Source organism: Psittacula echo, assembly GCF_963264785.1.
Source record: "Psittacula echo genome assembly, chromosome: 4".
In the NCBI taxonomy this organism is placed as follows: Eukaryota; Metazoa; Chordata; class Aves; order Psittaciformes; family Psittacidae; genus Psittacula; species Psittacula echo.
The window spans coordinates 16,261,272-16,278,860 of record NC_137738.1 but is presented as its reverse complement, the minus strand read 5'-3'; positions in this window follow the sequence as shown (position 1 = coordinate 16,278,860).

Genomic DNA, 17,589 nt, shown 5'->3' with positions numbered 1-17,589 from the left:
AGTAGTCCAACCATAATCCTGACCGCTGAAAAGTCAAGAAGTTCCATCAGCTTTCAATGTTAGTAACACCTCAGGGAGATTTTTCTCTGTGTTACTCAAGCAAAACATAAAAAGGACATGGAACTGTTGGAACAAGTCCAGAAGAGGGCCACGAGGATGATCAGGGGACTGGAGCACCTCCCATATGAAGACAGGCTGAGAAAGTTGGGGCTGTTCAGCCTGGAGAAGAGAAGGCTGCGTGGAGACCTCATAGCAGCCTTTCAGCATCTGAAGGGGGCCTATAAGGATGCTGGGGATGGACTATTCATTAAGGACTGTAGTGACAGGACAAGGGGTAACGGGTTAAAACTTAAAGAGGGGAAGTTTAGATTGGATATAAGGAAGAAATTCTTTACTGTGAGGGTGGTGAGGCACTGGAAAGGGTTGCCCAGGGAGGTTGTGAATGCTCCATCCTTGGCAGTGTTCAAGGCCAGGTTGGATGAGGCCTTGGGTGGCATGGTTTAGTGTGAGGTGTCCCTGCCCATGGCAGGGGGGTTGGAACTAGATGATCTCAAGGTCCTTTCCAACCCTAACTATTCTATGATTCTAAAACCATGTTTGGTGAGCTTCCTCTTCTTTGTTTCTCTTTTATGAATCTTGAATTATTAACTGCATATACACTAAAGCTGAAGAAGTCCAAGAAGATATTCTGCACTTCAGACAGGATGCAACTTCTTCCATACAGAATGGTATTCTAAAAGCTCAATTCTATGCTATTTAGTGGAAATATTGTTCAGTTATGAAGAGCCAAATTTGCCCATGCATGTATACACATCCGTATAATACATACAGATATCTATATGCACGTATGCATATATACATCTGTATATATGTACATCTGTATACATCTGTATATATGTATATGCACGTATTTTATATTCTAGAAATCTGTGTGAAAGTCCATTCTAAGGAGCTGTTACGAAATTGGAATCACTGATTATTTTGTTTACCATCAACCCCTCAAAATTCTCCCAGTAAACAGAGATTTTAATTTATTTTTATGGTTAAACTCTCCAACCTCTCTTTTGGTCAAAAAGTGCCTGTGTTTCTTGTTGGAAAAGGCATGCTAATGGGACCAGTCACACCATGAAGCAGTGTTCTCAAGGCACAATGTTACTAGCTTGCCTAATTGCATGAAAAGGTATACTTTGTCTAAGCAGAGGTCTCAGGAATTTATGTATCTATCTCAAACACAAAAACATATCTGGGTAATGTAATGATATGTATGGCATGCTGGGCACTGAATTAAGTGCCAGAAACATGAGAGTGTTTTACTGGCTCTGTTTCTGATTTGTTGAGGTTTTTTTTATCTGAGGCAGGTCATCTTGCTCTTACATACCCTGACTTCCTAACCCATTTTTAATCTTCCTTGGTTGCTCAGGATGTCTTTCTTTCAGGGAAAAGATTATATTTAATTATTTCTTTGAATTGTACACAGCATTTTATATCACAGTGAGTACCTGTGAGCACTCTGATAACTACACTATAAAATCCTTACACAGTTGTTTCTTCTGTCTTTCATTTTAACCTTTAGTGTTGAATCACACTTGGTGTTGGCAGATGAAACTTGGGTGTTCTTGCATTTCCTTAATAAATAGCTCAAGAAAACTGCCTTCCAAATATGCAGCAGCTACAAGGTCTACATGATCTGCTTGGCAACCAGGCACATGGGAGCATGTTCAAAAGCTCTTAACAGGAATCAAGTACTAATTAAAAGAAAAGAGGAAAGCAATGAATGCTGCAAAGATTTTGCCCATACACTTGAGAAAGGACAGGTGAAGATCCATTTAAACTGTATTTTTCAGGGCTACTATAAGCAGAAAAAGGGAATATATATTTAGCCATCTTCTCAGGTGGGTGCTTAATAGTAATAGGCTTCATGTCTCTCAGCTCTGCTCCCAAGACTGTTTTAGCAGTTATGTAATATGCATACATATTAGAGAGGAGTGTCTGGCACCCCTGTTTTTTTCCCTCTTCTAACCAACTGCCTGAACCTTAAGCTTGAGTCAGGTTTCTTCTTGGCTGTACTTCTTCTGGCCCATTTCTGGCTGCACTTCAAGAGAAAGGGTGGAGAACAAGTTAACCAGAATACCTTATGGCCTGAGAACTTCATTAACACGTGAAAGTTTTGGGTTCAAGCACTCCCCTTGAAGAAAGCATAAAATTCATAATTGCTGGATGAGTTAGTGCAGTATTATGGAGAAGAAATGATACTGAAGCATCCAAATGCTTGCATGTTATAACATCTAACTTAATAGATGTTAAGGTGGAATTTTTATGGCACTCCACCCAAACTTGGACTACAACAGAGTACTATGCAGGATATAGTACAAGGTTGATACTCCAGAGCAGGCACTTTCAATCATGCAGGGCTAAGTGCAAAGAACATATGTAAATATATGTGTTAATCTTGTGCATGCATATAAAAAAATTTACTAATCATGCAAGACACTAAACCAATGATGGTTCATGATTGGTTATGATCATTTCAGAGGAGATAATAGTCTGGGAGGTTTTGCTGTAATTGTTCTAATATTTTTAAAGTAATGGAACAATGTTTCAGAGAGAGCAGAGATTTGGATAAGTTAAATGTTGAAATAATACGACTTCCTGATGACTGATTGTCTTTACCTTCAATCATTTCAGAAATATTCTACCTTTACAAAATGTACTAAGTTTATCACTACATGACCAACACAGTTTCATTCCTTCTACTGCTAGCTAAACCAAAGCAAAGTATTTGTACAAATGCAGTCACGTTTCCCCAGAATTATTTCCAGTCTACAGTCATTGTCAATATAGGATTTAAAGTTCTCTCACGATCACTTAGATATAATACTAAGGATCCAGGGTTTTTTTTGATATTTGAAAACCCAAGATATTAGAAAAACTGACAAAAAAGAACTTAGTTTTTCTGAACACAGGTGAGAGGTGTATCACCCTTACATGCACCACTGAGAAGAGCGTAGAATTAATATTTATAGCTATGTTGAAATTCGGTATCAGAACTCATTAAAATTTGAAATTGATTAAAACAACTGTTTAATTCAGTTTAAATCTCTTCCTTTTACATATTCCTTTATCAGTCCAGAATGCTGCAGGAAGTGTATGTTTGCCTAAATGATTTATAACATCAGGAAGCTGAGGTACTGTGGACGAGATTTGGGTAAGCATTCAAACTGCTGGACACTTAATCTGCGTAGGGATCTGATTCCAGTGTATGGTATAAATCTTCTGCCTTGTTTTCAGGCTGCAAGGATAAAGAGTCTGATTTCAAGAGAAAACTCTGTCTTTTCTTTGCATGGAGAATTATACAAACATAGTGGTGTTGACTCAGCACTGTGCCTTTCTGCAGCAGTGGTGTTATGGTTTAGAGAAGTGAGTCTTATTGAGGTGGCATCTGCTCTAAAAATCTTACTTGGACCATAGCAACTGAGATACTTGACCAGTCTAAACCTGTATCTACTGTCATATCAGCCCAAAAGCAAAAAACTCCTGTTCTGGAGAGGCCTAATCAAGAGAATCAGGCTGGTTGTTTCTAAATACATTCCCTCTGTGACCTGCCACACCTCCTAGTACTACAGAATGGAAAGCTGAGACATGTCCATTGGAAGCTCCTCCTTTATGCCACTGTTAGTTCAGTAAAGCTTTCAGTGCAACATGGTCTAAAGAAAGCTAATCCTGCTGAATAATCTAAAGAAAGGTAAAGAATACCATTTAATTTGAAGACTAATATAAATATTATATTTACTACATAGACTTCAGCCTGACAAGAAACTACTATCTAGAGGAAAGATATAACTTGGGGCAAAAATATTTTGATTTTCAAGTTATTTTAGTAAATGGATTGGTATAGTCTAGAATACTGTCATCTAAATCTAAGTATTTATAAACCTCAGATGATCCTGACATTCAGGGAGTCTAGTCCAGTGCTTTACTTTTTGTTGGTTTATGACTCAAGTACAGAATTGAACTTTTCCAAATGTATCCTGTGTGAAAGCAGAACTTAGTCCAGAAATTACTTGTTCCCTATTCTTTCCCGTATGAATTTGGTAAGTTGTTTAAAGTTTATTCCTGTGTTTGAGGCCCTCATTGGATCAAATGTCTTAAGTTTTCCAGTGCCCTGTCTGGTTTAGACCACAGACTCCCTGGACTGTGGGCTGCCTTTTTGGATAAATCTAAACACAACATGCCAGCACAACAGAATGTGATTATTTGTCTGGAGATCTTAACATAAAAGGATCTAATATAATACAAACATTAGGAGACATGATACCATGTCATATCATATCAAGAACTGGAGATAAACAGAGTCACCTATGCAGAGACCCTGTAATAAAGAGGGAGTATAGAAATGGACAGTAGTTTTAGGTTTTCAAGAGCTACAGATTTGTTCCTTCTCCTTAAACAGCCAGCAAGCAGAATAAATAGAACGAGGGCCATAAAGCACAAATGCTCTTTTTAATTGGAAAAAGTGGTAAATTAGCTGCCCCTTTAGGATCAAAGACGCTATTAAAAATGGAAGATATTATTATTGTTATGGTAAGGTTTTATTAGTAGCATTTACCAATAGCCCTTCTCACAGGGGAAATTGCTGTAAATACCCAGCTGACTTACAATCAACTATTTTGTTCATAACATCACATGGCTGGCCAAGCATTACCTTCTGATGCTGTTTTTATCTATTCTATTTTATGCTGTTGAACTTACTTAGAAACTATTTTTTCAAACAAGGATAATAATATGTGCTCTGGTATATGACTGAGGGAGCAGCATAGCTGCTAGTATTAGGGAAAATTTATACCTGCAAAATCTTGAGATTCCACTTACCCATTCCTCTCACTGTTCACTTTCAAGTCCTTTATAAACCTGAAACTCTGTCTCCAGAAAGTCTGAGATATAGTAACATGCTGCACCTCTTTCTCCCATCCCATCAGGAGGCTATATTTGGTAGATTTTGGTAGATGCCTCCAATTTCATGTTAGTCATTCTCAAAGCCAATGAGACAAATCAAGAGAAAACTGTTAGACAGTCTAGTCCCAGGCATAGGCTTAAATCAAGATAAAACAGTAGGTTAAAAATAAATTGCATTTTTGAACTTCAAATTTCCTTTATAGGAAAGACATACTTAATGTCATCAAGATGCTAATACCCAAATGTCTGAGGAAGAACCACTTCCTAAGGACTATCTGCACACTTCCCTTGATCTACTGTCTATGGTCCTTGTGATACAGACCAAAATGCTATTGATCTTTGCTGCCAGGGAGCACTATTAGCTCATGTCACCTTGCTACCAAGACCCTCAAGTCCTTTCCTGCAAAGGTGCTCCTCAGTCAGTCAGCCCCTAGCTGGTAGTGTTGCAGGAGTTCATTTGTTTCCAGATGCAGGACTTCACATTTGTTCTCACTAAGTTTCAGAAGGTTCCTGTTGGCCCATTTCTCCATTTGTCTAGGTCTGTCTGGATGGCAGCTTTTTCCCTAGATTTTATTGACTCATCCATTCAATTTGGTTTCATTTGCAAGCTCAGTGAGCATGCACACTTCTAGCAAGTCCTTGTTAAAGATGATAAACAGGTCAGGTCCAAGACAGACCTCTGATGTACCCATCATCAACCTCCAGGCAGGGTTGGTCTATTATCCACATCCTTCAATGCCTGATTTATTAGGCAATTTTTTTACTTATATAGTTATCCACTTAACAAGACCACATTTCCCTTGTTGTAGTGCTAAAGGATACTCTTATTTCCCTTTGGCATTCCTTTGACATCTTCATTTAAGCTTAACTCATTTTTGCACTGGAACTGCTTCATGAGTTTTCTGCTTAGACAAACTGGTCTCCTGACATCTATTCGCCTTCCTGTGTATTGGGGTGGACCATTCCTGTGCTTGGAGGATACTGTCATTAAGGATCTGCAAACTTTTCTATGTTCCTTTGCTCTTTGAAGTCTTCTCCCATGGGATCCTATCTACATAGTTTACAGAATAAACTTAAATCTGCTGTCTTGAAGTTCAGGGTTTGTAATCTGCTACTCTCCTTCCTCAGGATCTTGAACTCCTATTTCATGGTCACTGCATCCAAAGCTATAACTGATTATTACATACCAACTAGTTCTGCTTTGTTAGTGAATAGGAGATGCTGCTATGTGTCATCCTTGTTTGGCTCATATAATATCACACCTGCTTGCATCCTGCCTTATTGCTCTTCTGGCAGTTAAAAGGGAAACCAAAAGGCCCAAAAAAATCAGGGCCTGCAATACAGAGATTTCCTGAGTTGTTTAAACAACTACTACTACTACTGTTGTTTAAACAACTACATCTACTTCCTCATCTTAAGAAAGTAGTCTATAACAGTTCCACCACAGAGTCACCTATGCTGGACTCTTCTTTGACCCTGACCCATAAACTGTCAACGAGATTGTCATCCATCTCATAGAGGAGCTCTATGCATCCAAATTCCTACTTCACTTAAAGGGTGATATTGCCATTGTCTTCCCTGTCTCTTTGTGCTAAATATTGCGTATCCATCCACAACAACCTTTCAACCATATAAGCTGTCCACACCACATTTATCCCAGTGGTGGTGTAATCTGGTGACCACGAGCAGAGCCCTAGGTCCTCCTGCCTTTTTCCCTGGCTGTGGGCATTTGCATACACCCTTGGGGATGAGATCCTTTTGCCCTGTTTCATCACTCCTAAGGTCTGTCTTGTACACGTTGCCCTGATATCACCCTAATGAGCTAGCTCAACAGTAAAACTAGGTAAGGTGGCTAAAGGAAAGCTAAAATAGGTAGATCAAATACAGACTGATAGAGATACAGGCATATATGGATGTTACAGATTTAGATAGCTCTGTGTATGTTTTCCAAATGAACACCTGAAGACAAATTCAAAGGCTAACGTGGCTGAGTACCCTCTGAACATGCAGGTACTGTAGAATAGGCTGAGGACAGAAAGTGTAAAACTGCCAAGCAAAACACATAAGAGAAGACTGATAATTTCATGTATGGTTCCCAACTAGCAGATGTTTTTTGAATAACACTTACCTCTACAATCCCTAAAATGAATTCCCATTAGACAGTCTTGTTGATGTGACACAGAATCATACTGTAAATCATAAATATAAAACAGACCTCTTCATGGTAGTTTAGTTTTCCACTGAAGAAGATTTTTGTTATTTTCCCCTTTCATACCATGCAAACTCTACAAAGGCCACAGACAACTTTCTCCTTCCTAATTAAAAAGCTAAGTAATCCAATGTCATTAGCTATGACAGTTTTTCTATGGTTGAAAATATAACTAAGATCAGTATTAAAAATGCATGGTCATTGATGCTTTTAAATTATTGCATTTTTCTAAAAATAATCTATTAAAATAAATCCCTGAAATGTTGATACTGTGCATGGAACTACCTGGTTGGTCTGTATCTTCAGCTTAACCTTTAATCATGCATTTAAATTGTATGCACTTGCTTCTCTCACAAGCCCCTGCAGCTGATTTCAATTGGCTAAAGATAGTTATGCAAGACATGGCGTAGTAAGCATATTTTGCTTTATTAAGGGTTTTATCTTAAAATATTTTAAACGGTGTGCTTATCTTATCAGGCAAGAAGAGAATGCAGCTCCTGGCACACAAATCAAAAGTGTCAGTAACAAAAAGTTAGTGATCAACTAAATTTAGTTACTCTGCACTTGCAACAGAGTTTTGGGATTAAAATGGCAGAAGAAAGGATAGTAATAGGATGATCTTTTGAGGTGATACCCTCCCTCTGGTTTTATAAAATGCAGATACTGAGTACTCATCAGAATTAATAATATAGTGGCAGCTTTTTTTAGTTTTGACTGTATAACATGTCTTTTCTGCACTAAAATCACAAGATGATTAAAAATGAAAACTTTGCAGGCAGCGATATGGCTTGTAATCTTCTACTCACAGTACTGGATTTGCTAACTACTTCCCTTGCTTTATTTACAATGCTCTTCAAGGCTAAAGAAGTTAAAAGTATTTTGTCTTATATCTATCTGTCCTTACTATTCTCACAATGAAGTCACTAACCATGAAATTAAGTCTACAAGTCTAGTTCCCAAGCAGAGGGTGTGTGTGATATGAATAAGGCATTGCTCATAACTTAAACTGAGTCAAGTGCAGTGTCTATAGACATGACTGCAGAAAATGTGCAGTAAGAATAAGAAATTCTCACAGTGGCCCAGTTGGCTATCAATGGAACTAAAACTGTCATCAGACATGACAGATTCATGACTGCATTTCTGAGTTATTCCCATTCCCATAATCAATAACTGTAAACTGAACATTAAACATTATTGAAGCATTTATCCTCTTCATGAAAATGAACAGTATTCAGTCTTACCACAGCCTGGTATGAATGCCAAATGCTTTTAAGTTTTTCTACATCATTTGTAACTTATCCTCCACCCAAGTGATGTCTATCCCTGTTCAGTCTCATCATCTCAGCTACTGAAGACAGAGCAAAAAAATGCCTCGGTTTACCGAAAAAGTGGGTGCCAATGGCAAAGGGCTCAGTCACCTCTGATTTGCTACTGCTTTTGTGAACATTTGGACTACTGAAATGTTTTTATTCCACCTCAGTGGTGTTATCAGCTACACAGGAACCTTGCTCTAAGCAAATTTATCTTGATACATGAAAGTTAATAATTAACTAGTATTTATCCATGAAACATTCATGGATGTGTTGGAAGATCATGTTGAACAGTCTTGGGAGACATGGTCTAGTGTGAGGCATCCCTGTCCATGGCAGGGGGTTTGGAAATGGATGATCTTAAGGTCCTTTCCAACCCAAACCATTCTGTGATTCTATGATTCTGTATTTCAATTTGGTAAAAACACTATTATTTTCTTTAATTGCCAATCAATTGGTTTTGGTTTTACAAAAAAGAAAATTCAAAAATTCTGCAATCTATTTATTGTACATCTTAAATAGAAATGTAAGCTCTTGCACATAATTTTTCCTGTGTTTAAGCAAGGTGATCAAGGTGATTCATATAGCTCAGGTTACATCTTGTCAACGTACACTGTCTGCTGGCCGTAAGCACAGCCCAGTCAGATCCAGCAGACAAAAACGTCTTCAGCTTGACGTTTGCCTCATTCCAGATTTCATCCTCCCTTTGCATGAGCTAGCAGTATAACATTCCCTCATCCCTTTCACATTATTCATTTTGTACGAGAAATGGAAGACTTCAGACATGAAGCCCTGGAGCTACCTTCAGTGACACACGAAAAAACTATCATCATAAAGACAAGGAACTGAAAGTGTTTTGGGGTTTCTTTTATTTAATATGGAGTCACAGAGAGAAAGATTACAAGGGAATACTGCAGGTGATTACATCTATTGGTAGTAACAGATATTAATATTGAGGAGGGTTTTTTTTTCCAATAATGCAAAACATGAAGGAATTTACTTAGAATTAAAAAGCTTTCTCAAAATCTTCAAGATAGGGTGATATTGAAACTTTTCAGGGCCTATCCTACCATGGAACAACAGGGGTTTTGGAACAAAACGTATGTCATCTCATAAAACACTCAGGGCAGTTAGGTACCAATCCTGACCACTGTGCGTGATTAGAGTATAAATAGATAAAAATGGTAAGAGTAATAGTTAGAAGCCAATTCTGAAATTCTTCCCACTTTTGCTTTGTAAACTAGAACCTCTGGACATGCAGTGTAGAAGTGGGAAACAGCAAAGAAATATCGGTATCTTGCAATTAGTATCTTCTCTGTTTATCATAAGCAAATTATACAGAAATCCTTCGTTACTGCAGACTATATATGTTGTATCCTGATCTTGCTATTATTTCTTATTTTATTCAAAACAAGGAGGATTGCTTTGAATATTCATTTGCTGGAAACCATTCTAAAATGTCTATAGCTAATATTCATGCTGCCTAGCTGAGTTTCTTCACTTACTAATTGATGGAACACTTTCATATCTTTAAGTACCTTATCTTAAACAATCTTACCCTTTTTGGAAATGCCAATAAATTATGAATAGAAGTGGAGTCTGGTTTAACATTTATACCTGTGCTATAACCCTGAGATGATACTTGTGCTGTCTCCCTAGTGCTTTTTCATCTCCTAGTATCTTTTCAATTAGAAAGGACTATTAGGATTATATCATTATTACGCTTGCCATTCTCCATTTGCTGCACAACTTTTATACTATGTAGTCACACATAAGATCTTTGTCTTAGGTACAGCACTAGGAATATCCTAGTGGCAATAGTAATTCCTGAAGCTGCAAAGCATACACTCTGATTGAAGGCCAAAGACTTAAGTCAGAAAAAAGTATATTGTTGTTTGCCTACCAGTAACCGCAGTAACATTTTTTCTTTGATGACTTCTAAGTTTTCATTAACTTTAGCAATTATTTTTACACTAGAAGGTAGAAAAAAAATCACAAAACTGGTGCAAAAGTAAAATACTGTAAAATACGTGGAACTAGAAATTATTAAGAAAAACAAAATAGCCTTCTTCCCCAAATAGTGTCTGTATTTCCAGTTACAGAGCTTCAGCCTATTCTAAAGCTTTTTGTAACACAAAATTAAACACTTTTCAAGTAGCCTCTGCCTGACCCTAAGACAGATCCTTTCTAGCATGGATGTGTTACCTTTTCCATATGCAGCTTAAGGAGCTTTTAACAAACATTGTAATTATAAATCTATGTAAATGTGAGCTGGGATTACTAGTAATAACACAGTAAGACCTTAATTCATCTTCTTTTTTTATAGTCTTTTCACGGGAAAAGGAACTTAATAAGGTGTCTTATACAAAAACAAATGGGAAACAACGAAGTGATTGACTGCTGTTCCTTATCTGAAAATTGAGTTTCAAGTGCTAAGAAGATTGAAGCTTCGAAGAAAGGCTTAAGAATAAAGCTGAATTTTAATTCTCCTTCTATCTTCCATTTTGATCCCAAATTTCTGGTCTTTTAGATTATTTGAAATGAGAAAATCAAAGCCTGATATCACGCTAGTGGTTTGGATAACAAAATAATCCAAATATAATAGGGTAAAGAAAAGCATGGTGTCTGGGAAAATGTAGCTTAACTCAGCACATACTTTAGATATTTCTGTCTCCTGCTGGAACTTGGTGCATAAAAAGAGAGGAATCTTGAGCACTAAGACTGTTCCTTTATTTTAAAGAAAAAAAAAAAAGCTGTAGTAAAGAAGTTCATTCATATCTGGGCTGCCCTGAGGGAATAGAAACTGCCATTCTGTAATTGTAGTGTTTTTCCATTCTAGTTAGTAGGACATAAAATAAATAGATTCTAATAACATGAACTAACAGAGTTTTCCATACTTTTTTATAAGTTTTGAGCTTTTTTTCATATTGTTTTGGTTTCTATCAATTGATGAGACATCAGTCGACCTGTGGTGTTTATAAGTTCATACCATTTAAGCACAAGAAAGTACATATCCTTCAAACTACCTCATGTTGTATGTGTTCATGACCATGTAGATGTGAAGCCAGCATCCAGTCTCTGCAGAATATAATATTACAGGGCACCTAACAGATACATAGTGTTCCCAGCCCGTGTTGTGAACTTTGTGAAAAACAACCTTGAAAAACTGCTTCTTCCATTTCTGCCTCCTGGGAATTTTGCCATTAGCAGCTTTATGAATCTTTGACAAGGAAAAGCTGGTCCCTTAGTGATCTTGCTTTAATGTAAAAGAGAGAGAAAGATAGAGAGAGGGAGAGGCCTTATATATACACCTCTTCCTTATCTCCTCAGCTTTAAACAGGAATACATGTGGATGATGTGGAATAGACATGGTTGGAAATGAGGCATAAAACGAAAATGCATATCTAGTGTACAGAAAAGAGGGCCTATAACTCCTCTGTGTGTGTAGAAATCAAATTGACAATAAGTATCCAGCTTGAATAAAAGCCATCTTCCAGCAGAATGGCTGTTTAAATGTGGCTTAGCATTATTAATATTTCGTATTGCCCAGCAGTGATTTGGAAAAGGCTTTTCTACTACTAAAAATCAGTCCATAATTTTAATGAGACAGAAAAGCTGTTTTGGTGAATTCCAGGTGTGTTTTTTCTTGATTGCTGAACAGAAGAGAAAGTACAGTTTCTCTGCAGGTGAGCTGTCTTTTTCTTTCAATGAATTGCTCCTTCTCTTCCTTTCCCCTCCCTTATGACAAAAGACAGCATGCCTATCAATGCCTGCCAAAGGAGCAGGGAAAACGCTGCTGGGAATGGCAGATGCAAGGAGAACTACAAATGCACAGCACTCTCCAGATGTACGCCTAGCAATGGTGTTAGTATCATGACTCCAGTCAACCATTTCTTCCTATCACATCCTCCCCACACCTTCCTTTTTTCCCTCGTGTTGTTCTCAGGCCAGTGGCTGTGAGTAAACAGGATGTGGGAGCTGTACTGAATACTGAAATACATTCAAGTTCTGTACACCTCTGCACCTCTGGCTGCAGCGTGCGCCCTGCCTGGAACATCTGCTTCAGATAAATAGAGGGGAAGTTCAAGCTGTGCAGAACTTCACAGCCTGAAGTTCTTCAGCTGGTTTTCTCTTGTCAACCTTATTTTTTAACATTAAAAAAAATATGGAAAAAGCATTTTACTTCATGGTCTTACTTTACATGGTTGGCAGTGCAGTTCTGAAAAATTGCCTCTGGCCATCCAGCTCAAATGGATCATAGGGCTTTATAGCACATTCACACACAAAAGACTGAATACTAGCTTACAAACTGAAAGCCAAAGTCATAGAATCATAGAATAGTTAGGGTTGGAAAGGACCTTAAGATCATCTAGTTCCAACCCCCCTGCCATGGGCAGGGACACCTCACACTAAACCATGCCACCCAAGGCCTCATCCAACCTGGCCTTGAACACTGCCAAGGATGGAGCATTCACAACCTCCCTGGGCAACCCATTCCAGTGCCTCACCACCCTTACAGTAAAGAATTTCTTCCTTATATCCAATCTAAACTTCCCCTCTTTAAGTTTTAACCCGTTACCCCTTGTCCTGTCACTACAGTCCTTAATGAATAGTTCATCCCCAGCATCCCTATAGCCCCCTTCAGATACTGGAAGGCTGCTATGAGGTCTCCACGCAGCCTCCTCTTCTCCAGGCTGAACAGCCACAACTTTCTCAGCCAATCTTCATATGGGAGGTGCTCCAGTCCCCTGATCATCCCTGTGTCTCTCCTCTGGACTTGTTCCAACAGTTCCATGCCCTTTTTATGTTGAGAACACCAGAACTGCACACAATACTCCAAGTGAGGTCTCACGAGAACAGAGTAGAGGGGCAGGATCACCTTCAACATTCTGGTCATGCTCCTTTTGATGCAGCCCAGGATACAGTTGGCTTTCTGGGCTGCGAGCGCACACTGAAGCTGGCTCATGTTCATTTTCTCATCAACCAACACCCCCAAGTCCTTCTCTGCAGGGCTGCTCTGAATCTCTTCTCTGCCCAACCTGTAGCTGTGCCTGGGATTGCTCCGACCCAGGTGTAGGACCTTGCACTTGGCATGGTTAAACTTCATCAGGTTGGCATCAGCCCACCTCACAAGTGTGTCGAGGTCCCTCTGGATGGCATTCCTTCCCTCTGGCGTATCAACTGAACCACACAGTTTGGTGTCATCAGCAAACTTGCTGAGGGCACACTCAATCCCACTGTCCGTGTCATCAACAAAGATGTTGAACAAGACCGGTCCCAACACCGATCCCTGAGGGACACCACTCGTTACTGGTCTGGTGGATATCGAGCCATTGCTTAACTGAGTCGAGCCTGTGTACACATGAGAAAACTGATACAGAAGGGATTCTTTTAATGTGATCAGGCCTGGGTCTAGACTATAACAGGTCCTGTTTATCAGCTTTTGCTTAGGCTTAATACAAAGAGGCACTTTGTTACTGGATCTAGGATGGTCTAGAATTTCTTACTTTTCCAATTTTTACGGTGAGTTTCAGCCTTTCCTGGCTGTCTCAAATCCGGTTTTGAAAATGCATATTTGAAAGGAGTTGACATTCAGTGGGCCAAAAATGAAAAGCTACAGAAATGACAAAACAGTGTATTCTCATATTTTCCCTCATCACTCAAGTAGCAGCAATTGTAAATGCTGGCCTTTCTCACCAACTTGTCTGCAACCACCCCAGCAGCAGTAATGCAGAGCCCACTCTCTTAAGTTCACATGCAGCTCTCCAGAAAGTATTTACAGCCTCATAAACATGATTTCTCCTACTTCCAGTACAGAATACTCATTAGTCTCATAAATGACACACATCTTCCAGGCAGAAGGCAGGGCAATGTGTAGTGGCCACTGCTGCCAAGATTAACAGGACAATGTTGTTTTTCTAACACTTCTACATGGCACATCACAAAGAAATGCCAGATCAGGGTCAAGTTACACTAAGCTGCACTGTACGTTTTGGTCTTGTGATGTGACATAAACTTTTATTAAGAAATGAAAGAACTGTAATGTAAAGAAAGGCTTTTGAAAGATCTGCTAGGAGTAAATAATTGTTGAGCATGGGAAGAAACTAAGTGGTTGGTGTTACCCAGGTAGTAAGTGCTGACTCCAAGCAGTGCTTCATGGTTGTGCCCTAATGCATGGGACAGATGTCTCATGTCAGCATCAGGGGCCACCCCATGCCACTGAAGAGTGCCAGATGGGTTGGAGGGGACTCTGTTTCCCAGTTGTCTGTAGGAAACTGCAGTATAGACCCCATGCAGCCCATACTGTCCTCTGCCTCCCTGAGGTCTTGCACCTACTTTGGGTGACTGAAGTCCTACTCCATGCTTTTTGTTTGTCAACAGATTATGTCGAGGCACTCATCTGGGATCAGACAAAGCATTCATTGGGCATGGACAAACAGGAGAGAGAAAGCAAAACTGTGATGCTACCGGCATAACATGAGAATAAAAAGTTAAATGGGGACCCCGCATTCTAAAGGTATTCCTTTCCCACCCTTGCATAGTTTTTCCATCTTTGCTTTCAAAGCCAACTGTTTCAGACCCTCTGGTTTCTGAACAATATGACAGTGGCTCAGGAGGATTATTAGACAAGGGAACATGTAAAGGAGTCGGAGAAAAAGCAGATGAAATAGAAGAAAATAGCAGAACTAAGGTTGGGAAAAGTGAAGGAAAGGAGAAAAATCACAGAAAAAGAAGGGACAGGGCACATCATCCATAAACGCTAAAAAGTAAATAGTAAAGCCCTAAAACATTGTGAAAATTTTACACTGATTTCATGTAAACTAGAGGGGTAAATTGAGAGCCTAATGTAAATGATACTGGGAACTCCGAGCAGGCATAACTCCTATTGTGCAGTCCTGGATTCAGAAGGGCCACTCTTGTGCCTCAAATCATAGTTTTCATATTGTGCAATATAGAACATGTTTTCCTTTATTTTTTAAAACACTCTACGAACTTCATTGCTTATGGGAGATACTTTTTAAAGCAGGGCAAAAGATTGTGGCCCAGTCCTACAAGAGTACTGTGTAGCCAGTTCTGGAGATGCTGATGCTTATAGCAGCATCAATATCACTTGGCATGTGGAAGTTGAGACTAGAGTGCTTGGAAAAGCATCAATAAGTCACCCTGGACAGAAACAGACGCAAAATATAATTGCAAGATCAGAGCCAGTTAAGAATAACACGAAAAAAACCCTTGTACTAGTCGGGTAGTACTAAAATACACTTATTCTTCTGCGATTTCAAGTAGTAAGTGATCTCAATATTCCCCATGCACCCTGGGCCAGTGACAATAAGTATGGCTGGAAGGATATCAAAGAGAATGTTTTCTTCTTCTATTTTCACCTTCCATAATCCTTACAGTGGCAAATCCATATTTGGAAGCTTGCTAGTTATGCTTTTTTTAAAGTTGCTTCAACTTTTGCAAACACTACTCTCTTTCACATAAAAAAAGCCCAACAAACCCATAGTTCCTTCTTGTATTTTTAAATTTAGTTTGTTTTGCTCTTTGTATGCTAAACCAGAAGTGTTTATTTGCAACTGAGCATTCAAAAGGCCATTAAAAAGCTACCATGTGGCAGCATACTGCAACTCCACAGTACTGCAAGTCCACAGTACAACAGATAAGCTAACAGAAAACACTTCTGTTTTCTAAAGTTGCCATTTTATAGCTCCTTCCAGTTTCCCATTAAATCAAGTCATGTCTTTCAAACTTGCTGATACAAAATGCTGCTTTGCCAACACATGCACATGCTCACATTTCTTTTGAATATCTACAAGATTTCATTAAAATTACTATGGAAATGAGAATATGATTGAAAGCTCTCCAGCAACAGCTGTGTGTTATTGCACACAGTGGGTTTACCATTCAAACTTCTTCCTTACTTAGTTAGGTATATGATAGATCAGACATTCATTGAGTGCCTTTTCTTGAAGTTAACTGAATATATTGGGATGAAGTTCTGTGCACATTCACAGGATTTGGGATGTCACTAGGTTTTGCACTAGAAAAATCACATTTCTGCAGTAGTACTTGAGGAATTTTTGTTGTCACTATCTGTTTCTCAGAAGCAAACAATGACACAAGAATCAGAGGTCATAACCTGTGACAGAACGTATCATTCCACTGCACTTGAGGAATAGCTCACAAATCACAGACCAAATGAAATATGGAATAGAAAGAAACCATTGGTGTTTTGAGTAATACAGCTCTTAAGAGTTCTGATTTATTCATAAACCCAACCTTAACATCTTATGTGGCCTGCCTGCTGGGTGTTTGCAGACTAATTCATGACTGTCTGAAAAGGTCCTTTTCCTATTCAGAAGAGTTTTCACTTTTCCTTGTAAGGGGAGGAGGGGTAGCTTCTGAGGAAAGCATTGCAGTGCATGTACTGAGAGGCCACAGGGTTGCCATCTCCTGCTGGCCTTCATTGACCAGGCTCCATTCTGCCTGCTGCCTTGGATTAAGAAGAGTGCTTGTGAGGAGATCAGAAAAACACAGCACGCCAGGACTCCCGCATGCCCCATCACAACAAACGAGCTCATTCCCACCTGCACAGGCAGATCAAACAGGGTTCAGAAAACAACCTGGGATCCATATTAGCACTTGGTACCATGGCTGCCAGGGTGGTTTAATGGGCTGGGTGGGTTACTGTTTCTAGCACTTTCCAATTGACACTAGCTGGGATGGCTCTGCTCCGAGCAGCCACCTTCACTGTGGCCCCCACTGCATTGCCTTTCTGTGTAGAAAGCTTTGTTTTGGCTAGGGAAGGGTTTGTTGAGCTCGCTTGTGCTGGAGTCTTACACAGAGGCTTTTCCTTTGCCCGTGGCATGTGACCCTGCCAACTTAGAGCCTTGCATCCCCAATCAGAGAAACAACAACAGTTAAAAGGAGAAATAGTAAAGGTTAATTAACCTCAGGTCTTCCCTCAGCAAAGCAGGGCTGCCATGGCTAAGTAATAAAAAAAGCTTCTCAATGGTGCTGTGTCTGTCAGAGCCTCACTCTGTGATCCTTCATTCAAAATCATAGAAGCGGGAGGGGGAGGAGAGGCTGATTTGCTACTGTCCTTTTCTTGTGTGT